Below are 13362 nucleotides of genomic sequence, written 5' to 3' on the forward strand. Positions count from 1 at the left end.
CTTGGAACTCTGCGTGTCTTGTTCTGTGATGCAGATGGGCTCATATGTGATTGGTAAAAAGGGGCAAGATGTCTGTGGAAGGCACAAGTTTCGTTGGTTTGTATAAATTTTCCTAGGCAAAGGGAGCAAGGAGAATAGGAGTAGACTTATGTATGACCTTGAGCAGGACAAGAAAGAGTCCTCGGTTGAGCTACTGTGTGTGTGTATGTGTGTGTGTGTGTGTGTGTGTGTGTATGTGTGAAATCGCAGTGACTGCCTGCCCCTGAGGGGCCCCCCCAGAGAGGTGCCGGCACAGCCTTGCGCGGCTCGTCTTTCTGTGCCCACCTCGGCTCCTGCCACTCTGCTCTGATTAAAGCACTGCTGTGTCTCCTCTGCTCTATGTGCTGTTAACATTTGCTGTGGTGACCAGCTCTGCGGGGCCACCTGCCTAGATGGCCAGGTTAACTCTCTGGGTTATCCGTTACTGTTTTTGATTGTGTTTGAAGTCCCGTGGGTTTTGAGTAGAATGATCCAACCAGATTTTCCCAAAAGCTCTATTATTTTTCAGTACTGAATTTTATAAAACCTGAGACTTTTCCAGGAATGCACAGGTATCATATTACAGTAGAAATACTGTATATTCTAGCACATAGGCTAATTGGACAGGAGATACATAATAATAGCAAACAAGGTTAATTTTTTAACTGGCCAGGGTATTCATTCTTTTTACCTGTCCTTCTGGAGGAGCCCAGTGCAGGCGGCGGAAGTTTGCCTGCCTGTGAATGGGGACACGTGCAGGGAAGTGGACAGTGTCCCTGTTGTGGTTCCGTACCAACAAGCTGGGGTCCCGGTGCCCCGCGTGGCAGTTGTCCTGGCAGAAAGCCTGTGCGGCTGCAGAAAGCAGAAACCACTTGGAAAACCGGGCGGCGGCATAAGGACTTTGACTGTAATTACAGAGTTTGTCAGGTTGAAGCAAAATGGTTATGGGATAAGAGGGAGATAAAATAATTTTGTTCTTCTCAGTGTAATGAATTTTCATCAGTAAGCTTTATTTCCTTGATTCAGCTTCTTACACAAATGTGGAGAGGCCACCTCCTCTTGCGTGTTCTTTATGGAAAACATCTTTCTCCAGTTGTTCAGTAGATCAGCTTTGTCAGAGGTTGGGAGGCAGAGGTCATTGCTGTTCTTGTATTTGCCTGTTCATTTGTTCCTTCGTGCATTCCACTTGTCTGCCACGTGTTTTGAAAGTGTCTGCATTGAGCTAGAGATGGGGAATGCAGAGACAAGTGGCCCTTGTCACTCAGGCCTGCTGGGTTGGTTTCCTCACACCTGTCTTCTCGAGGTCCCCAGGTGCACTATCCTAAAAAATGAAAGTCAAGTCACTCTGTTAGAATACTGAAGCTCAACAGGTACCATGTGAGACAGGCGACATTTATCAAGTACTTAGTATAGGCCAGGCATTATCCTGTGCCTCTCACGTGAATTAACGTCTTGTAATCTCACACTCCCTGGAACACCCCAGCCACACCCACTGGCCTTCCTGCTTCTGCCTCTGCTCTCTCTGCTTCTCTCCTCTCCCCAGTCCCTCACCCAAATCCAGGTCTATTAACACTCATCTGAATCACTGCAGAAACTTTCCATCTCTTCTCCCATCCCGTTCTCACTTCTTTCTAAATTTTCATATCACTTTTCTGCTTAAAATCACCAGGAACAAATTCCAGCTTCTGAGCCACCTTTAAACAATAGGTTTCCGAGATACTTGCCCAGCTTTCTCTTCTTTCTTTATTGCGCGTCTCATAAGGTCAACAATTTATAAACATTTGAATCCCCAGTGCCGGGGACAGTGCCTGGCATGCAGTGGCACGCCTGAACGTTGAATGGTGCTTTTCCTTGCAGTTCCCACCATACCGTGCGTGTTGACTTGCGCAGGTGACTTTTCCTCACTCCCCAGTTCTCCGCCTGGCAGACTCCCCGTGCTGGGGGGGAAAGCCTCCCATGACTCAGTCCCCGCCGTGAGGATTTGTTCCTCCTTCCCCATGCTGGCTCCGACACAGCACCCTGTTAGTGTTAGCACACTAACAACACGAGTGTGCTGTGTCACTCCCAGGAGTGTGTCTGGAATGGGGTCATAACTCAGGGGTTTGTTTAACCCCAGTGCCGGCTACAGTGTGTGCACTTGATGTTTGTCTTCACGTTTGCAGTTTATTTTCTCCCGGCTTGCTCTGCCCTGTCTTTGTTTCCCACATTCTGGCACCTTTCCTCAGGCAGACTTTTAAGTGTATAGGTTCCAGAGTCCAAAAGATCAGGGTTCAAATATTTGCTCTATTACTTTATCTTTAATCAAGATGAAATTCACAGAACTGATTTAACCATTTCAAAGTGAACGATGTAGTAGCATAGAGCAGCGGTCCCCAAACTTTTTGGCACAGGGACCAGTTTCATGGAAGACAGTTTTTCCATGGATGGGGGAGGGGGGATGGTTTTTGGAATGATTTAAGCTCATTACATTTATCGTGCAGTCAAACCTCTCTGCTAATGACAATCTGTATTTGCAGCCGCTCCCCAGCACTGGCGTCACGGCCTCAGCTCCACCGCAGACCATCAGGCATTAGATTCTCGTAAGGAGCCGCAGCCTAGACCCCTCGCATGCGCAGTGTGCAGCGGGGCTCGGGCTCCTGTGAGCATCTAATGCCGCTGCTGATCCGACAGCAGGCGGAGCTCCGGCGATGATGCGAGCGATGGGGAGCGGCTGTAAGTACAGACGAAGCGTCACCTGCTTGGCTACACCACAGCTCACCTCCTGCTGTGCAGCCCAGTTCCTGACAGGCCACTGACCAATACTGGTCCTCAGCCCAGGTGTTGGGGACTGCAGCACTTCCTCTGTTTAGCACCGAACATTTCCATCCCTCTGCTCTGTTATTCACCATCTGTTTGCCCTTGTCGGTCAGCTGCTTCTATAGAACATCAACACGGGTTCTGATCATCCGGGTGTGTAGCACAGGGCCCACGTCAGCACTGAAGTCCTGCATGAGTGCACACATACCCAAGGCCAACTTGCATCTCTGCCACATATGCTCGTGAGCTCAGTTCTTCTACAGACCGAATCTTCTGCTTCCCTGAACATGCAGGGACGACAGACGCAGGCAAGGTGCTCCCTGACACAGCTGGGAGCCCAGTGTGGTGTCAAGGGGGACAGTCGGGCAGCCAGCACACATGGGGTGTCTGGTCCCCAGCCCGTGTGGTTGGGGTCTTTAACACTCACAAGCTCTTTCTCCTGCTGTCCATCAAGTTGGGATAATGAAGCATTGTTATCCAAGGGGAATGGGGAGAAATTGCTTAGCTGTGTTCTACTTCAGCTGAGCTTGTCTCAAGGATGGATTTGCCGCAGGCCAGACAGTAGCCCCGGAAAGATCGTAGCCCATGCTAGAAGTGCTTGGCCTGCAGAAGACACAGCTGCCCTGGCAGTTAGCCTCGAGGGGAGTGTTACTGTTGGTCCCTGAAGCCGACTGCGTGGTTTCTGCTGAGCTGGCACAGACAGTGGTGCAGGGGGAGGAGACTCAGATCCAACCGAAGTTCACCCTGCTGCTTAGGCCTGGCCAGATGTGGCATCCAGGCTGGTGGCCAGCTGTCTGCACACCACACCTGGCCTGGCCTCTGGACACAGGTTAGTGTGCAAGGTGTGAGTCTAGGGTGGACACAGCTGCACTTCATTCTTTTAGCCTACAGGTATCTGTTGCATGTCTGCTGTGTGTCAGTTGTGGTATGCCAGGTGTGCAGTACAGGGAAGGTCCTTGTGCCCTCTCTGGCTGTGATAAAATAACGTGAGATTGCCCAGGCTGTGATAAAATAACGTGAGATTGCCCAGTTATTTCTGAAGCACCTTTGATAATTACATTAAACAACCCAGAAATTATAACAGATCTCATTTAAAAAGTACATTTCCCATGTATTCTACCTTTCATTTCTCCTGGGTAAAGGGCTTTATATAAGATTCTCCAAAATAGGTAATTCCTTACAAATACGTTGACTCAAGGCGATGTCCTCATTTATTTTTCCCCTGCAGAAAATATATTTCAAATGCCATGTCTGTTTTGTGATTATAACTTACCATGTGGAATGCTTTGGGGAAAGAGCACCTAGTTTGCAAACTTGTTTCACAGATTTTACTCTTATATTTGAAAATTTAATTTCATTTAGTCTCACCAAAAATTCCACATGGCACCCCTTCTTCTCATGGCTCTTCATGTCCCTGAATTTCATTCCAGCATTCTGGTTATTAAGCTAATAGAGGCTAATTTTTTTAATGACACTTAGCTACCTACACATACAAAATTACTCCCACCTGTTCTGACTTCTTATGCTAAATGATTTCTCTCTCTTTCTACCCCCTCCCTGTTCAAGGTTTTTCTTTTCATTTCTTCACTTGTTATTTGTGTTACCACTGTTGTGCTGGGAGACTGCATATATGTGTGTACAAACAAGATATTCCTGTTTTTCAAGAAAAAGATCTTTTGGGATCCGAACAGAAAAGCAACACATACTTCAAATCTCTCTAGTATTATTTTTTCTTTCCCCTTAGCCTTCACTTCACTACCTTTCATTGGTGTTGCAGGTTTCCTTTTTAAGAGCTCTTAATTAAAATGTGCATTTTTTGTGCTTTGGTTCAGGGCTTACTAGGTATCTCCTCTTAGCAAGAGTGTGGTTTACAAATAGCAAGTGGTCATGTGGCCTCACCAAATGCAGTTCCTTTGCCTGCATGCTCTACTTGAGTCCCCTACCCCGGACTGCTCCCCCAGCCCCTTTGTCTGCAGGCTGGAACACAGTGTGAGCTCCCGGAGGCAGGAGATGAGAAGATAAGTAGGACCTTGCCGGGAACATCCCCGCTGCAGAGATCCCAAGGAGCGCCCTTTCTTCCCAGTCCAGAAAGTGCCGCACAAAGGTGGCATTTGTCAGAGAAGAGGCCAGATGCAGTCTCACATCCCGGAGCTCACTTTGACGAGGCGCTGAGTCCTCCCCCACCGTCAGGCGACGGGGAGCTCCTGCTCCGCAGAGAGGGTGCCTGGTGCACCCGCATGTGTGAGGGGCAGGCCTGTGGCTGCTCGCACCACCGAGAGGCTTGGCAGGGCACTCAGCCCGCAGGCTTTAGTGCCCTGTGTGATGTAGACGTGGTCGTAGTACCTGCTGGGCTGGGTTGCTGGGAGGTAGAAGTGCTGCCATGCATGTGAGATACAGAGTAAGGACTCAGTCACCATTTGTAATGTCTGTGCCGTCACTGATATTTGCAATTTCGTGTGGCAGATTTTCACACACTGAGGCTTGGGGAGAGCCCGTGGGTCTGTGTACAGAGGTGCCTGAGTGGGTGCTCCGACTTTACCTGGGGCCCGCTGCCCTGGGGGTCGGGCCCGCCTCCCTGGGGGTCGGGCCCGCCTCCCTGGGTGGCATGCTCCTGACCACTGACCACTCTGGGAGGAGGCTCTTCCCAGCCTGGGTCCAGTCTCTGCCAGAGGTCACCTGGGGCTCTTTCCGTGCCTGAGTGGACACTGCCATGGCCACAGCAACCCCTTTGCGGGCAGTGGGAGGCCTCTGAGATCAGGAGCCGTGTCCCTCTTGTCATACTTTCCACTAAGATTTCCAGCCCGAGAGCCCCCTGGGGCCCAACAGGCCCTTCTCCACCCACGGAGGGACTTGGTGTCTGGAGGAACAGAGTGGAGGAGGCTTGGAGGCAGAATCAGGTGGAAGGTGGTCCAGTGTATGCCTGTGTGCCAGCGTGGGGAGAGGGACCCCAGGCGCCTCCTCCAAAACTGACAGGTGGGAAAGTATCACACGGAGGGGGCACCCCGTGCGGACAGCAGCGCACGACCCAGCTGTCCCCCAAGAGCTGCCAGGACCCACTGCTTCCCTGAGTCTGCCTCACACGGGTGAGGCCGGGTGGCCCTGCGCTGTTCCAGTCCAGCTGAGACAGAGCCGCCCTGTGCCAAGGGAGGCCTGGGGCCCGCACACAAAGCCACGGATGCAGCAGCTGTGCGGGGCACTTTGCTTAGCATGTGACACGTGTCATCTCCGGAGAGCATGTGACAATTGTCTTCTCTCCTCCATCCCTGTTTCAGCTGAGAGGGGTATACAATTTTCTTGTTCTTCATTGAAGTGAAATGCATCTGTGTCCCCCAGATAACCAAGGGTAGGTTAGAAGGGGTCGAGTCTTCCTGACTGGGTGCAGTGATTTAAAAGTGAGAATAACTTCATGGCTCTCTGAAGAACTGCAGGCAGAAAAGATTTGGCCCAGAAGTGGTTCTTGACTTCCCTGTTCTCTTAGAATGCAGGGACCCTTAGGGCTGTTCCCACCCAGGCTTTCCAGATACAGCCCCTGACACCAGGGATGCAGCGTTCGTGCTGGGCCTCGGGGACTGCAGAAGCTTTTCCTGATCAGGTCACACCTCTGGCTGCCACGGGCTGGAGCAGAGCCTCAGGCACTGGGGTTCTGGGTGTTCTGTTTGCCCTGTGTTTAGTTTTTCATTCAGTTCTGAGTCCTGTTGGGGGAAAGAACGTGGGAAGCTGCTCGGAAGTCAACTCCACTGAGACCCTAGGGGATGCTGCCGAGCTCAGGAGAGGACGGCATTTTGGTCATACCTGTATGGGAGGAGGTCGGACCCGTGAAACAGGATCAGAGAGCACAGCACCAGGCCTGCGCTAACCGGCTGCCTGTTACTCCCAGACCCGCACTCCAGGGAGGGGCGGGCGGGGGAGGCCGGGCTGCCCCCGGGCTCACATCAGGCAGGCCCACTCCTTCCAGCACTCCTCCTCGCTGGCTGCCCGTCTCCACCAGACCACTCTCAGGCCGACTCCCAAGTCCCCCGTCGGAGTGTAGAGCTGCCTTTAAAGTATTTACATTACCCTGTGCTGTTGTCTCTCCCTGGGTTCATTTCGCTGCTGTGAGTAATTAATGCTGTGCGTGGGGGAAGTGCTGTTCCCAAGTGGTCAGATTGAGATCCGAGAAGCCGGCTTGGCGGAGCCAGCGCCCACCTGGGCTGCTTCACCTGCCTGCTAGAGTTAGAGGTGCCAGGGTCAGCTTCTGGGTCCCTAGACACAAGGCTGCCTCTGACCGGCAGGAGACGTTAGCAGACACTGGGCCTGATGGGGTGTCCCCTCTGTGCAGAGGTCAGCTGGACGGGCCACAGCAGCGCTGGGGACGAGCAGGATGCACAGGAGGAGGGGCGGTGCCTCCCTCCACACACCCCTCCCTAGACCCGTCCTTCTGCGGCCCAGCTGCTGAGCACAGCCGTGGAGGGGGCCGGAGTCTGGTCAGGGACAGAGACTCAACAGTGAAATATCTCTTCTTCCTCGGTTCTTCTTGTGGCGTTTATCAATGGAGATTTCTGGTGTAAGTTGGAGACATTTTCTTCTCCACAACGGGGAGAAATATTTCACTGGTGATCTTCTACTTAAGAACCTTAGACCCCTATAATGTGCTCTTTCTGTATATATTGTACCATGTTTTTTTTCATTAACTATACATATAGTGAGCATTCTACTAAATCAGTAGCAATCTCATTCTTTTTGATGGTGACAGAGTGTTCCCTGGGGGTGTTCTGTAATTCATTTACACATTCCCTTATAGTTATTGTCCATTCAAGTGGTGCCAGTTTTAGGGTTTTTTGTTTGTTTTTCACTATTGAAGTTTCATAGTTCCTTACCTGTAATTCTAAAATTTAAAGCTGTGCTCATAAACAAATTTTTGTTGATTTTTCTTGGTAGCAAGAACAGATTTGAACAGATATGAGGCCATTTATAGTCTTTTTAAAATTCAGTTTGGTATGATGTTTTGTATGTTTCAGCGCAGATCGTGCTGGTGGTGTTGTGAAATTCATGGTATTACATGTCTCCTCTCTGCTGACTCCAAACGGTTCTGAGTCCCAGGAGTTTGGAAAGGATTACGGTCTGGCCTGGTACTCAGCAGACATCTTCCTACATACTGTGTCTTTGTGCACTAGAACTTATTTTGTGATGGCATGAATTTCCAGAAATAGAATTGCGGAATCAAAGGTTATGCTTATTTTACATTTTAATAAATATTGCCAGGCTACCCTCTTTGGAGGTCTCATGGCACAGTTGGCCGTCACTGGTAACAGCACCTGTTTCAAGCCATCCTTGCCAGTACTGTGGGCTGACACTTTAATCCGAGTCCTTTGTGCTCTTTGAGTTCATGTTAATTACTGCATTTTTCCCACCTGTGGTGAATCTCCTTTCTGCTACAACATCCTTCCTCCTTTTTAAGGCGAAACAGTGACAGGGTACCAGAAACCATGGTAGGCACCTGGGCTGCCCGTAGGGGAATGAGACAGAATTGCTCTTCAGCTCATGTCTGGTGTGGAAGACGGATTCCTTCAGCAGTATCATATGTGGTGAGAGCCGTGTAAACGGGGATCCTGCCAAGGGAGGAGCGGGACGCATGGGGGAGGGCCAGGGTGGTGTAGGGAGAGACCTCCCAGGGCTGATCTTTGGAGAGGGAAGAGCAGGGTCCACGTGTGGGAAGAGTGCAGGTGAAGCATGGAGGTGCACCGGGGAACCAGGGGGCTGAAGGTAGGGCGCCTGGCAGGTGGCCGGGACGAGATGGAAGAAGGAGGGAGAAGCTTAGCGAGAAGGGTCTCAAGTGGCCGTCGGAGGAGCTGAGACTCCTGCACAAAGCCAGGTAATGCCTGCTTGCCTTCCAGAAGGGCGTCTGGCCACCGGGTGGTGTGGGAGGGGGGTGGAGACAGGAGGGGAGGAGGTCGTGGCTTCCTAACGGTGAGACCGGAGAGTCTGATCTCCCGTGGAGCTGGGGCTGCGGGAGACACTCCTGGCAGTGTCTCGCAGAAGAACTGCTGTGGGGATCAAGGGAGTCGGGTCACTCCAGCTCCCAGTTAGGAAGACGATGAGAGAGAGACTGTAGAGAGAGCAGGTCCAGGGAAAGACTGAGAGGAGTGAGAGGAGAATGTCAGTTGTGCTACTTGAAGTTTGGAACATCCAGGCGGTAGAGCCAGGAATTCGCTTTTGCAGCTCAGGAGGGAGTCCAGAGAGAAAATGTTCTGAGCGTGTAAGTAATAGCTAACCAGCGGCTGTGGTCTGAATGTTTGTGTCCTCCAAAATTCATATGTTGGAACCTAATGCCCAAAGTGCTAGTATTAAGAGGTGGGGTCTTTGGTGATGTGATTGATGGGTTAGTCCCCTTATACTAAAAGCTGAAGGGCGCGCCCCTGCCCTCTCCTGCCACGTGAGGATGCAGCAGCGGGGCGCCGTGCGTGCGGCAGTGGTCTCGCCAGATACAGAGTCCGCTGGCACCTTCATCTTGGGCTTCCCAGCCTCCAGAACTATGAGCAGTGAATTTCTGCTGTTTATGAATTACCCAGTCTGTGGTATTTGTTATAACAGCCTACAGGGGCTGAGACACCAACTCAAGTAAAAATAGAGCTGAGAGAGAAAGCTTGGCGTCAGCCTGGAAGTAAGAGCGCTTCCAGATGGTTGGCTCTGGAGTCGGTCTCGTTGCCCAATCTCCTTGCCAGACCCATGCCACTGTGTCTGTATTTGCCGTGCCTGTGTGATTCCAATGGTAGGAAATTTATTATTAGATTAAAATACTGTAAGATCCTAGGTGGACTTCTGTTTTTCATTTTCCATATTGCCTCCATATTCGGCTAGGATTTATTTTTTTAATCTTACAGGTAATCAACCAGAAACCAGAAGAATTGTTTTCCAGGACAGAGTTGAGTAGAACTGAATTTGAGTGATCAGCAATTTACTGAAAGGACAAAAGAGGGAAAATCTCTGTCCTAGAAACGTAAGGGCAGAATCTCTAAACTCTGGAGGTAGCCAGGTTCACAGCTGTTTGGCAGCCCCGCTCCATCTTGCCTCATCTCCTTACCTGCACTCTGGGCACCTCTGGGCTCCGGGCAGCAGCTGCTCCAGAGTTAAAATGGCAAGGAAATGAGACTTTTTTTTTTTTTTTGACACCGTGTTGCCCGGGCTAGAGTGCTGTGGCGTCAGCCTCGCTCACAGCAACCTCAAACTCCTGGGCTCAAGCGATCCTTCTGCCTCAGCCTCCCGAGTAGCTGGGACTACAGGCACTCGCCACCATGCCTGGCTAACTTTTTCTATATATGTTTTTAGTTGTCCAGTTAATTTCTTTTTCAGTAGAGACTGGGGTCTCGCTCTTGCTCAGGCTGGTCTCGAACTCCTGACCTCGAGCGATCCTCCCTCCTCAGCCTCCCAGAGTGCTAGGATTACAGGCCTGAGCCACCGTGCCCAGCCCAGAAATGAGACTTTCTACTCTATTTGCTCTGTTAGTTTTAGGGATTATAAGAAGCATTTATAATGCTTTCTACCATAGTAGAAATAAAAGTATGATTTCCCATATGCCAGCCAGAATGGAACCAGTTTGAGTTTACACAATTTAGAGGTGTTTTCTGGTAATAAACATGTCTCTGAAAGATGCTGTTCTCCTGCCCGCAAAGCCTTGGGCGGGGCGTCACCAGAGCCACTGTGGTCCCCTCCTTAGAGCCCAGACATGTTCGACTTTGCCGTGGGATGTGTCTGCCAAATCAGAGTTAAAGGATCATCAAAATGTGACCATCTGTCTCAGCAGACAGGCACGTCCCTGCCCGCCAGGGAAGCCACCTCAGACCAGGAAAGACGATTCTGATGTCCAAATTGTCAACTGAGGTTGACAGAAAAGAAAGAGCCATTAGCTCATTGTCAGGTCTGTGAAGTTTTTGACTTGATAACAAGACAGATAAAAGACCTAAAACCTTATGTTTGGAGAGAGAAAAGTTATTAGAAAAAAAAAAGAAACTTTTCTCACAGGTATACAATATTAAAACCAATCAGAATGTGTCTGTTCCCTTGATTGTGGTGATAGTATCATGGGTGTTTGCATGTGTCCAAACTCTTCAAATTTTATACATTAAATATGTGTAGCTCTTTGTATTATATTTCAATTATACCACAATAAAGTTGTTTAAAAAATAAGGAAAGCCAAAACAGCATTCCCAACCCACCCCCGCCTCACTCCACACTCATACTCGCTGGGTCCCCAGAAAGCAGAGACGGGCAAGAGGGCTCCGGCTTCAGGGCATTGTTCCTCAGTCCTGGCCGTGTGGAGAATCACTGCTTTCCAGCCTGCTCATCACAGGGTGCCCACGTGGAGCTGCCGGAGGTGGGGCTTTCGCCTGGCCACCCTCCCCGTGTGAGTCTTGTCCACACATGAAGCGCCCTGCAGGGCGGGCCTGACTGCCGCTGCGTTCAGACGGAGAGGGCTTCCCACAGCAGGTCGGATCCTAACAGCAAAGGGATGCGACCTCCCAGGCTATGCCATAATAAGGCTGGAAATAAATAACTATGTTAAATGATGTAATAAATAAATAGTTAGAGCCAGGCACGGTGACACACACCTGTAGCCCCAGCCACTTGGGAGGCTGAGGTGGGAGGATCTCTTGAGCCCAGAAGGTCGAGGCTGCAGTGAGCTATGAACATGCCACTGCACTCCAGCCTGGGCGAGACTTGTCTCTTAAAAAACAAGAACAAGCTTGTTGTAGGAAGGCAGAGTCAGTGGTGAGCAGTAGATTTGTGCACGGTAGGCTCTACGTTGGGAGAAAGATGAGTGAAGCATTGGTGTGTGTCAGAAAGGGCATAGTGCTGGAGAGAGTTAGTGGGAACACGTCCAGATGGTCACAGGTGACTTGTTCAGGAAGGAAGAGGCAGGTACACCCAGGGCACCTGGACGCCTGGGAGGCAAATGGCCCACCAGGCTGAGATCTCTGGACATGTGAGAGATGGAAGGTGGGCTCCATTTGAAACTGACTTGGGTTTGCCCCTTGAACGTCCTGTTGGTTGGACTTGCTTTCCGCAGTGGGACCATGAGACTCAGTATCCGACTTGACGGTGTGCCTGGCCAGATTAGATGACGTCTCAGCTCATAACATGGAGAACTCCGGTCTAAATAAACAGGGCAGTTAGGTGGATTTGTAACTGTTGTAACAGCTGTCCCTGTGAAACTATGGTTGCTGAAATCTGAACATGGAAGGGGGGTCTCTAATGGAATTCACCATTGGCTCCATCATCAACGTTTCATCGATTTGAATGGAAATAGGAAAGGTGTGCCAAGGTGAGCATATTCACGTGTCCTAGGGAGAAGAGGTCTTGATCTATCTCTCTTTCTTTCCTTCTTTCTCTTTTTAAATTAAGATGTAATGCACATGCCATAAAATGCGCTCACCATTCTTTGTACGCAGGCGGTGAGGCCAATCTGCTTCTGAGTAGAGGACGTCAGCTGTGGGTTGCACCATGTGAGGGGTGCTCCTCTCCCTCTCCCTACACCTGGCCTCTTCCCTTCAGGACACCCCCAGCCCCTCTCTCGTACTCCAGACCAGGGCTCACATCGTTGTGTGGCCTTCTCTCTGCTCTCGCGGTTTTCTGACTCGGCAGCCTGCTGGACCTTGGGCAGACCTCAGGGTTTGGATCCTGGTCTCGGGGCGGGGAAGATTCTGCCCGGTCCTGGGCCCCAGTCTCACGTCGCCCTGCCATGCTGTGGGGCTACGGGGAGCGGCCACGCCGAGTCACATGCACGGTGTCAGTGCAGAGAGGAGCAGGGTCGGCCATCTTGGGCCCCAGCAGAGCCTGATTCATGCTCTTCAGTGACAGAAAGGCCGAGGGAATAGTGGGTGTTTTGAGTGACAGGATGAGAACCCCAACACTCTCAATAGGAAAGCATTGTGGGCCAGGTTTCGTAAGTTTAAATTTTCTTGTGGATGTTTAGGTCCTCAAGACCTACGGACAGGATGGGAGCTTACTGAGAAAAGCTTGGAAGTTTTGTTGAGATTTAGCTGTGTTGTGACTGCTGGAAGGTTAATATTGTCTGAGGCTGCAGTTGAGTGTGGAAATGCGAGTAAAGTGGGATTCTTCCTGATGACAGAGGCCAAGATTGTACCCAAACTGGGCATAGTTTCCTGGAGGAGAGAGGGCTTGGGAAAACATAAGTCCCTTCAGACATTAAAGGACTGGCTTTGCGAGTGGAGAATCAGACCGGTGGGGCCAGTCTTAGATTCTGCCCATTGTCGTGGAAGGTGTGAGGGCGGAGGGGGGGGGGCCTGCAGCAGGGCGTGGCGGCCTCCATGGGCCGTGGGAAAGGAAGGCCGGTCACTGAGTGGTTGGGACTGGATTACTTGATAGAGGAAGGCACAGAGCTCTCCAGAGTCCTGGAGATTTACCAAGGGCGTCAGGCGCGCTAAGGTCAAGTCATCCTGTTCTGTCCCCAGAGTTTCACTTCCTGTGCAGAGTTTTCTACTGAACGCTTGTGGAATTCTGTGTTTAGCTTTTCCAGAGATCCCAGCTCTCACAGGTAGGTGAATGGAGGCC

At 50.8% G+C, this 13362-nt stretch overlaps 1 protein-coding gene across 1 annotated transcript in view; it reads left to right on the forward strand.

Annotated features, from left to right (window-relative positions):
* VOPP1 (VOPP1 WW domain binding protein) overlaps positions 1-13362 on the forward strand; it is a 94103-nt gene that overhangs the window by 42802 nt on the left and 37939 nt on the right. The window lies entirely within an intron of this gene.

This window comes from Eulemur rufifrons, chromosome 29 (assembly GCF_041146395.1).
Source record: "Eulemur rufifrons isolate Redbay chromosome 29, OSU_ERuf_1, whole genome shotgun sequence".
Taxonomy (NCBI): domain Eukaryota; kingdom Metazoa; phylum Chordata; class Mammalia; order Primates; family Lemuridae; genus Eulemur; species Eulemur rufifrons.